We start from the raw sequence: 11,119 nt of genomic DNA, 5'->3' as shown, positions 1-11,119 counted from the left end.
CCGCAGACGGACAGCTGATGGGACCGTTGACAAACCGTGAATAGGGTTCATGAAACCAGTTTAGAACCATATGCAACTCAATATTGTTAAGAAAAGGGTTAGCACATTGGCGTTCTGAGCAAACGAAATACTATTTTTACAGTTTGGATCATTTGACCCCGAACTTCCTGCAGCAATGATAATGAATTCCCCAGTCGTTATCTGATGACTCTCTCCAACATTACTGTAACACCTCTTTCAGGTTTCCGTAAAATGTTTCACTAAGGGATATCCGACATCCTCTAGATATATCTTTCCGAACAGGAAAAGAAGGTGAGATATAAGTCTGCCTTTAAAGCTATTGACGCCATTAAAATAAAATTTAAAAAAATTGACGGAGTGCTGCGAAACACTCTCAGTGATTACTCGAAAATGAACCGTTACGTAAGTTATGCTTTACTTCTCCAAGATTTTTCTTTTTTACACTTAAATGCTTTTTTTACTGTATACGAATGGGGTTGTTTCCTTCAGTCAAAAGTAACACTTTTTGTCACTGAAATTGATAGAATAAGCAAATAATAATAATAATAATAATAATAACAACATTTAGCCAGAAAATACTTTCATTTTACCAACAGCTATTTTTTAATTAATTTGTTTTAATGTCCGATTTTTCAAACAAGGCGTGGTTTTGATGACGTCACAAATGATGCACTTTGCTGCAGCTTTCTATCTCGTTTCCACGTTATGATAATCAAGAAGCGAATTAAAATTGCGCTCTAGGCTTGCTATCAACCATATCGTTGCCGTGAGTAAAAATCGTACACGTGAGTAAAGATGCGAATTTAATATTTTGTTCTGTAAATGGCAACACTGAATGACATTTCATCATTTGTGATTTCATCGATAGAAGTATAAACAATGAAAGGTATTTAAGTATTTTTTTTTAATATTAAACTTAAAGAAATTATTTAAAAAATGGTCCGATCCTATGTTTTTGAGCATGATCTTTTAGAAAAAAATACTTTTAAAATTTTGGAAACGACCCCTTTGCAACCTTCTGATCCGATTAAATATGGGAAAGTATTTATAAATAACGTTAAACGTTATTGCTATTTTGGACCAGTGGTGCATAACCTTTTTCTGCCCGAGGGCCGCATCTCATATTAATATTATTCTCGCGGATCAGGGCACGTATAAAATTCCGCAAGTTTCATTCTTTTCTAAATAGCATTTAAAATCTAGAAAAAAAAAATAATTTACAAGCCAATAATTGTTGTCATTATTTGATGCTTGTTTTGCTAATTTATTTTTCAAAAACCAATATCTGAATATATTGGCTCCATATGTATGGCACTGCCACTTCTCGCGCTTTTGAATTTGTAACATTAAACCAAAAAAAAATCACACGGATCAGGTTTGAGGGCCGGATGAGGCCCGCGGGCCTTAGTTTGGGCACCACAGTTTTAGACGATAAATTTAATTTGAGATTGAGGCACAAAATAACTTCTAAAGGATACGTTAAATTAATGAAAAAAAATATAATTTTATTATTTGAAACATTTATTCATTGATTGACCAGGCAGTACCAATGAATACGATCGGCAATTTCAAACCAACTTAGCGTTTCAAATTCCAACTCTAAAATGATCGACTCATTCCCTAAACATGTATTCAAGGACTAAGTATATGGCAGAATAACAGATACCGTTCATATGCGAATCAAAATATATATGTTACCGTTAAAGTATGAAATTCGCTATTTTATAGAATACCTAGTTATTTCATGGAATAACTGATAGTGTTCGTTAAAGCGTATAACTCTTTTGTATTTCATAGTTTAACTGGATTAAAACTCAGTGTGTCAACAAAAAATGTTTTTGTTTTATAAATAATGTTCTTCGTAATTCCAAATGTCATTTTAGTAATCCTTGTAGCAACAAATGATTTTATAGTACGTTTCCATAAATACCATTTATACGCTGAATAAATTAGATAAATTGCTTCTTTTTCATTTTAATTGTCTATCATTAGTTTATTTATGGAATACCTAGTTATTTCATTTAAGATAAATTGTTTATTTCACAATGTAACTGTCTCTCATTAGTTAATTTATAGAATACCTAGTTATTTCATAGAATAACTAGTTAAAGTGTTTAATTAATAACATATTACACACTTTAACGGACACGATCAGTTATTTCATGGAATAACTGGGTATTCTATAAAATAACTGCAGTATGTACTTTAACGGTAACATATATATATATTTCATTGCTAAACTTCTTTTGCTGAAGCATATAGAAAATACAAGAAACATAAAGGAATTCAAAACGCTGCTTTTGGAAATTTTTGTAGTCAGCACTCGACATTCTGAGCAAATCAATTCCATTACGCAAACCTCCCTGCAACTCTAACCAATAAGAACACGCATTTTTCTATTGGTTATATTTGATGAAATTTAGGTTGCTTGAATTGCATGTTAACGCACCGAGTTGAGATCGATCCGGAAAGCCAGAGGGACAAACCAATGCCATTTTCCGATACCTCACTTGCATAAGAATATGAATTACAATCTTGCTCATATATTCTGTGATTATTTTAAGCGTATTTACATGGAAAATTTATTCTGAAATTGTTGTTTCTAGCATCTAAAATGCTTTGAAAACAACTTACGACATAGAGTCGTTTAAGTGAGATGATTAAATATCATGAGGTTTATAAATCATGCTAATCATAAAAATTGCTTGGTTTTACTTTTTCTAAACCTCTTGATGTTTAATAACTAATAACAAAGATTAATTTAGGACTCAAAAAATACTTTTTTATTCTAATTAATTGTTATACAAAATGATCATTTAAGTGTTATATAAGTATAAATATATAAGTATAAATATTTTCTTAAAAGTCATATTTTTTTGTTTCGAAATAATCTTGGCAACTTGCCGCCCCTGTTGCTGTTGCGCCCCTGGCGAGAGCCACTCTTGCTAACCCCTAGGTACATCACTGATCAAATAATCGCAGCCATGTTCGGACATGAAATGTGGTTTTGCTTTGCTAGGACTTTTTCTCTTATATGAATAATGCTATCCTGTTCCAACCGACACCGATCCCGCGAAGTCGAGAACATCAAAGTATATCTGCCTCCAAAAATACCAAATGGAGGTTTAAATAATACCAATCAAGAGATTCATATATTAATTTAGGTGCTGACTTTAGTAAAGAAAGTTTCGATATTACAATAAATGGGGGAAATGACATTAGTTTTCGGAAATAGATAAGTTGATTCGTTCTACCAGATTTCGTGAAACGTTGTGTAACAAGGAAATATTGAATTGAAATATATTTTATATGATTCCACATACAGTTAATGAGCTGAAAACGAGCTTCGCAAAAGCCATTTCAGATATCAACACTTCCATGCACCGGAGAATTCACAAAATCCGGTAAACTAAAGCACCATTCCATTCACAAAAAAGCAGTTATAAAAGATTCAAAAAAATTAACGTAAGAAATTTTTCTATGAATATTAAAGTCAACATTTGAATTGTTTTCTGTTATATTTTATTTTCATTTAATTTTTCAAATTGGTGCATATTTTTACTGGGAGCATTACTTTTGTGAGATGACGTTCAAGTAAAGAAAAGATGTTGTTATAGTACAAAACTTGACTGTAATCATTCGTAACTATTGCTTCTATTAAACTTTCTAGCATTTATAGTTGCTTAATTCTTTAGATTCTTTCTTCGCATTTTAAATTTGTCTTCATTCAATTATTTAGTTTGAGAGCAGTACAGGAAAATTTCTTCATATTAATATTTGACCGTTCAAGAATCTTAGACAGAAATTAATAAACACTTTCAATGTTAAGTATATGCAACCTCCCACAGAAACATTTGTCTAAGGTTACTTTGCGCGTACATATTATATTGTTATAGTTTTTTGTACGCCAAAAATATTTCCGTTATTGTAAAATGAAATTTCTTGTTATCAACATTTAAGGTATTAGTTGAGACCTACTAAAATTCGGTACAGTATTTATTTAGTTAATATTCAGCTAATTTTTATTTTAAATGTTTTGAAAAATTAGTGAAGTGCATGGGAGGAAAAGTGGACGAGGTAAAGAGGAATAGTTCACTTCTATTAAATCATTTATGGAACTACTTACGTATTCATTTAAAGTAATTCATTTTTACATTACTTTACTTGATAGTTCACTTTTTCATTCATTCATTCACTATTTTTTTCACTCGTGTATTTTTTTCCACATATTAATGTATTTAGTAGTTTATTTATTCATTCTTTCCCTTGATCAGAAAAAAATTCATTATTCAAACCAAAAATATTGCATTAAAAAATGTATTTATTTCTCACGTTGCCTTGTAAAAAAGAAGGAAAATTTTTCGCTTCTTTTTCAGGTAGAAATTTTTGCCTTCAAAATTAAAAATATTTTTTCAATGCAATTTTTATCGCAAAATACATTTTTTCTTTATGTACTGTAATTTTCAAAACAAATTTATAATTTGTTTATTCTAAAAAAGGTAAGATATCTTAACTATTAACTTTGTTTCACATTCCTCTACATATCTCTTCGACAGCCATTTCTTCAGTAATTACTTTTAAACCATTCCTAACTATTAAAATGTCAGTAATCCAACGTTATTAAGCACAAAACTTGCAAATGATTGCAGACACGTGTTTCGGTGTTACAAGGAACACCTTTTTCAATGCAAAGAAGTGTGAGCTTTTGGATGAAAAGTCATCCGAGAAAAGCAACACGGTGGAACAGGAGGTAGTATAAATATCAAAAAATAGAAATTAAACAAAACAAAAAAGATAAAATGACACATGGAGACAAAATTTATTATATAATTCCATCAGGAAAAAACCGTTAAGTAATAAATTTTAAAAGAAAACCCATAAACAATGCAAAAAGTCCAAAAATGAAACCACTCTGAATAAATTAGCAATAAATTTACCAGCGGGAAAAACTATGTATGGAAGCAATGTATCAAATGGAGAAATGCAGAAAAAACAGAGTGAAGGATAAACATATTGGAATTAGTTAATCACAAAACGAAATAAGAAAGCAAAAAATGAAAAAATAAAAGTAAGAAATGTACGACGTTTACATAAAAATAATAGAAAATCTAAACCAATTTTAACAAAGGAGTCCACACAGAAGAAAAATAGGGAATTGCAGTAAGATCGTTAACTAAATTAGAACGGTTCCTCAGGATGTGAAAAGATTCCCAAAAATCAAGATCCAACGAATTGGGGCATTTTTGGATAATTTGATAAGAGTTAAAATCAAAAGAGTGATTCGATTCCCAACAGTGTTGAGCAATACTGGATTTATTCAGCTGTTGTTTTCTCACATAGCTTTGATGTTCTTTTAACCGAAATTTCAAAGAACGGCGGGTCTGTCCGATGTATCCGAGTCCGCAATTGCAAACAATTTTATAGATCCCACAGCAATTAAGAGGGTGAATAGAATCTTTAAGAGAAGAGAAAGAAAGTTTATTAATAGGAGAAAATACCACTTGGAATTGGAATCGCTTCAGAATCTTAGCAACCTGAAAACTGATACCAGGGAAGAAAGGCAGAACAACTAAATTCTTAGTGTTAAAAGTTCTATTAAGAACAACATTTTGAGATTTTTTGCAAAGTTTTTTATAAATGGAATCAACTAAGGTGGGCGGATAGTCTCTATCAACAGCCACAGCTCTTATATAGTTAAGTTCCGCATTAAGAAGCTCAGGTGAAGAACAAATATTCATTGCACGATAAACATATGTGTTTATCGTGCAGAAGCTGAATATTTTTGATTAGGAGGGTGAGACGATAATCTATGTGGGGGTAAGGAAACAGCAAAAGGTTTACGATAAACCGTAGTTTCAAAACCGGACTCAGTTCGAGAAACGAGAACATCCAGAAATGGAAGGCAATTATTCTGTTCTTTTTCACAAGAGAATTGAATATGAGGATCAATGGAATTTAAAATGGATAAAGTATCATCAATGCTTAGTTGACCGTGGTTCATAAGAACAAAACAGTCATCAACATAGCGAACATAGAATTGAAACTGTAGTTTCTGAAACAACTTGACCTCAAAGTAATGCATGTAAATATCACTAAGGATGGGGCTAAGTGGGTTTCCCATTGCCAAACCATCCAACATAGTATAAAATTTACCATTAAAAACAAAGGAACTTTGCCTTAGACAAGTATGAGTAAGGAAAACTAAATCCTCAATTTCCTTAGAGGTAAAATGAAATTCAGACAGTCTACTCTGAAGGCATAACAATGAACCCTCGACCGGAACGTTCGTAAATAATGAGTTCACATCAAAAGAAACCATAAAAGAATTATTTGGAACGCAATTCTGAATTTTTTTGACAAACTCGATAGAGTTTTTTACAGTGAATACATTATTACTCATAAGAGGAGAAAACACAGAGACTAAATATTTTGCAAGTTTATAAGAAGCCGTACCAATATTGGAAACAATCGGTCTGAAAGGAATGCCAGCTTTATGTACCTTGGGTAAAGCATAAAATCTAGCGCAATTAGCAATAGAAGGAATAACAGAGCGTTTAACATTTATTGGAATAGACTGAACAGACTTGACAGCCGAAGAAATAGTCTTTAACTCATTTTCACTAGGATCTTTAGAAATCTCTAAGTATGGACCAGAAGAAATCAAATCATTAGTTTTGTCAACATAAGATGATTTGTCAAGAACAACAATTTGACCACCCTTGTCAGCTTTAGTAACAACAATATCTGAATTAGAAGTTAAATTCTTTACAGTACGCCGAACAGTATTAGTAAAGACGGGATTGGAAATTCTAGAATTAAAGTCCACATTAGAAGCAATAAGATGCCTAACGCAATCTTTTTGATTGGATGATAAGGCACTAAATTTAAAAGCTTTCTCAATAGGAGCAATAAGCTTAGAAAAAGAAGGTTTGCTGGCCAGAGCAAAGTTATCATTGCATTTTAGAGCATTAATTTGAGAACTATTTAAAGGAACACTTGAAATATTAACGACAACATTTTTATTTACCACTGGTAAATTTTCCGAAGGAACAACTTTCGAATTTCTACAAAGTTTAGCTAATTTCTTTTTCAAAACAACTTGATGATTCTCCGTAGAACGAAGGGTTCTAGACCAAGAAGTTCTATCAACATAATCAAAATCAGAAATAGAATTTGAAATAGAGAGATGCAAATCATAGAGCTCACGTTCAATAAACGAGAGGCGTTTCCTAGTTTCTTGGATCGAAGCTCTAAGTAGAGCCAATTTCGACCGAAAAATAACTTTATCAATTTTTACAGAACGTGGTAAGTTACATTTCAAAGAAATAAAATTCGGAATAACTTTCCTGCGCCTACATTCTTGAAGAAATTTTAAGTGGTTCAAAAAGCGAAACTTCTTAATACGAAGATTGCAAAACCTATTGATTTGAGACATTCCAAAAACAAAATAACAAAGTACATAAGAACAAATTATTATCAAAAATACAAATCAAATTAAAACAGTAACAAGGCAAAAATGAAGCAAAATTCAAAACTACCAAATACAACAAATACAACCAAAATTCAAGGCAAGAAGAAAGAAAAAAGAAAGTAGAATGCAAACGTACGGCCCGTTTAAGCCAACTAAATAAAGAATAAATACCTTTGTGCTGAAAAATTAAAATGTCAGTAATCCAACGTTATTAAGCACAAAACTTGCAAATGATTGCAGACACGTGTTTCGGTGTTACAAGGAACACCTTTTTCAATGCAAAGAAGTGTGAGCTTTTGGATGAAAAGTCATCCGAGAAAAGCAACACGGTGAAACAGGAGGTAGTATAAATATCAAAAAATAGAAATTAAACAAAACAAAAAAGATAAAATGACACATGGAGACAAAATTTATTATATAATTCCATCAGGAAAAAACCGTTAAGTAATAAATTTTAAAAGAAAACCCATAAACAATGCAAAAAGTCCAAAAATGAAACCACTCTGAATAAATTAGCAATAAATTTACCAGCGGGAAAAACTATGTATGGAAGCAATGTATCAAATGGAGAAATGCAGAAAAAACAGAGTGAAGGATAAACATATTGGAATTAGTTAATCACAAAACGAAATAAGAAAGCAAAAAATGAAAAAATAAAAGTAAGAAATGTACGACGTTTACATAAAAATAATAGAAAATCTAAACCAATTTTAACAAAGGAGTCCACACAGAAGAAAAATAGGGAATTGCAGTAAGATCGTTAACTAAATTAGAACGGTTCCTCAGGATGTGAAAAGATTCCCAAAAATCAAGATCCAACGAATTGGGGCATTTTTGGATAATTTGATAAGAGTTAAAATCAAAAGAGTGGTTCGATTCCCAACAGTGTTGAGCAATACTGGATTTATTCAGCTGTTGTTTTCTCACATAGCTTTGATGTTCTTTTAACCGAAATTTCAAAGAACGGCGGGTCTGTCCGATGTATCCGAGTCCGCAATTGCAAACAATTTTATAGATCCCACAGCAATTAAGAGGGTGAATAGAATCTTTATTTCACTCAAAAAAAATCATTCCTTACGATAATCAACCATTAAAAAAAAACTAAAACATTCTTGACATTTATTTTTATTTGTTTTATAGGTGACTGAAGTTAAAAAGCTTTTACGGTAAAAATTGAAATTTTCTTTAGTATTTTTTAGCTTTTCTCGCTCATGCTTGAATATTATGCAAATTGAAATCGTTTTGAAAACTTCCAACCAGAATAAATCGAAAAAATTAGGCTAATCGAACTAAAATATCAACTTGAAGAGAAAAACTACAGTGAAAATATTTTCCCTGCATTAACGTATAGAATAACTTCTGCATTAAGAATTTAAAAATACTCATATTTAGTAGCACGAAACGTTTTAGAACATTAAACACAACGCTTTTGAAGTTTCGAACTTTGACTCACTCGTTTTATTTGAATTTTATACAAAAAACATTTTGATTAGGTTATGGAATATTTCTTTGTTAGTAAATGTTATGAAATCAGTGGTATTCATAGAGGTATTTTCATTACTTAGTTTCAGGGGTATACACAGAGATTTCGAGGCTCATCACAAATGACTTTTATGGAATTCCCTTCATATTGTTTACCCCTACGTCCCTACATACATTTCACCCCTGCTTAAAAACTACAATCAATTGGCAGAAAGGTTAGAATTGGCATGGAGGTTTTATTCAATTAATTTAAAATATTCAGTTAAAACAATAACTAACGAAATTGAAAAAAAAAAAAATGTTCGTAAAATTAATTGATTAATTTAATGATGTAAAATGCTTAACTGGTGAATAGAGCTATGTTGTAACAATATGCTGTTTAAAAAATTATAATGGATATGTATTTTAAAAATTGTGCAGTTCCCAATGCTGTAAAACTGCATTTTTATCTTTACTAATAATAAAGCTGAGAGTCTGGATCTGGATATCTGGATCTCCGTCTGTTACGCGCATAGCGCCTCGACCGTTCGGCCGATTTTCATGAAATTTGGCACAAAACTCTTTTTATATTCCAATTTTAAGAACATTTTATCGAGTGAATTATCATAACGTGGGCCCATAACATGGGCAGGTAAATTAACATATCATATTGGCGAGAAATTCATCATCCATCAATATACGGGCGAACCAAATGACCTTTTAATTTTCTATTACGGGCAAAGACGTGCGGGTACCACTATTATTTTAATAAAACAACAAAAATTGTTCGGTTGCGGTTTAAATTATTCCGTACATTTGATTTCATTACTTGAAAAAAAAATTTACTGCGAAGTTATTTTTAGATTTAAGTTGGAGGTAGAAAAAATTGAAACTAAATTGAACTTTTCTCCGTCTAAAAACTTGGAGACTTCCTGAAACTCTTTCAAAATACTTGTTATTTCGAACAATTTGTTCTTCAGACACTAATAGGGATCTTATTCTAAACACAGCACGAAATACAACATTACAATGTTCAAAGAGCAGAAACTAAAAGTCTGGCGCTTTTGTTTTTTTTTTTTTTGTTTTTTTTTTTTATTTGTTCAAACATTTGTAGCTTATGTACATTTTGTCGCTTATGACAAACTTTGTATTTGCTTTCCCCAAACATAATATAGAATTTTAAGTAAAGTAAAACATTCGTCTAATTTATTATTGAGTTAATTATTAGAGTGTTAAAATCAAAAACTAAGAAAAGTACAACAAATAAGTCACCATTACAGTTTGTCAGCCTCATTTTCTATCTTATACATATATTTTTTTTAATATACCCATGTTTGTAGCCATACTGTTGACAAATGTCACTTTCTTTCTTTTTTTTATGTAGGTGATATTCTTCGCTCTTACCGTCCTTCTTCTAGTGGATTTAGTTGAGATGAAAAAATACTACGGAGGGGGTGGAGTTGAATACGGAAAAGGTAAATACTATAAAGGAAAATATGACGATGGCAAGTACTACAAAGGAAAATATGAAGGAGGCAAATCAAAATATGACGATGGAAAATACTACAAAGGAAAATATGATTATGGCAAAAAGTATGATTACGGCAAATACTACAAAGGAAAGTATGACTATGGCAAATACGGCAAGGGACAATATTGAGGAAGAATGTAAATTTGATTGAAATACTAATTAAAAAGTTATTAAAGATTTTATGACAAGATTTTAGAGATTCTCATAGACCAAAAAAATAATTAAAGTAAGACAAAACAACGTTAGAAGAAGCACAAATTTGTAAATTACAGCAGACACGTGTTTCGGCGTTACAGGGAACGCCTTTTTCAATGCAAAAAATAATGAGCTAAAAATGCAAAAAATAAATCGCTTTTGTCGGATGTCTTTTCATCCATTTGCGCATTATTTTTTGCATTGAAAAAGGCGTTCCCTGTAACGCCGAAACACGTGTCTGCTGTAATTTACAAATTTGTGCTTCTTCTAACGTTGTTTTGTCTTACTTTACTGTTCAGCACAAAGGTATTTATTTATCTCAAAAAAATAATTACTCACACCTTTTGCTCAGTAATAGTTAATTTTAAAAAAATTGAAGTAGTTCTTTTTTTTTTTTTTTTTTGAAAATAAACTTGAGAATTTAAAAAATGATGTATTGC

At 31.1% G+C, this 11,119-nt stretch overlaps 1 long non-coding RNA gene across 1 annotated transcript; it reads left to right on the top strand.

Moving 5' to 3' along the window:
• The first annotated feature begins 304 nt into the window (after positions 1–304).
• Positions 305–10,674, top strand: LOC129221277 (uncharacterized). The gene is made up of 2 exons (XR_008580492.1): positions 305–423; positions 10,338–10,674. It is a non-coding gene; the product is annotated as an uncharacterized LOC129221277 (long non-coding RNA).
• The last annotated feature ends 445 nt before the right edge of the window (positions 10,675–11,119 follow it).

This window comes from Uloborus diversus, chromosome 4 (assembly GCF_026930045.1).
Source record: "Uloborus diversus isolate 005 chromosome 4, Udiv.v.3.1, whole genome shotgun sequence".
NCBI lineage: Eukaryota > Metazoa > Arthropoda > Arachnida > Araneae > Uloboridae > Uloborus > Uloborus diversus.
The sequence above is the reverse complement of the archived record's forward strand: the minus strand, read 5'-3'. Positions and strand labels throughout refer to the sequence as shown.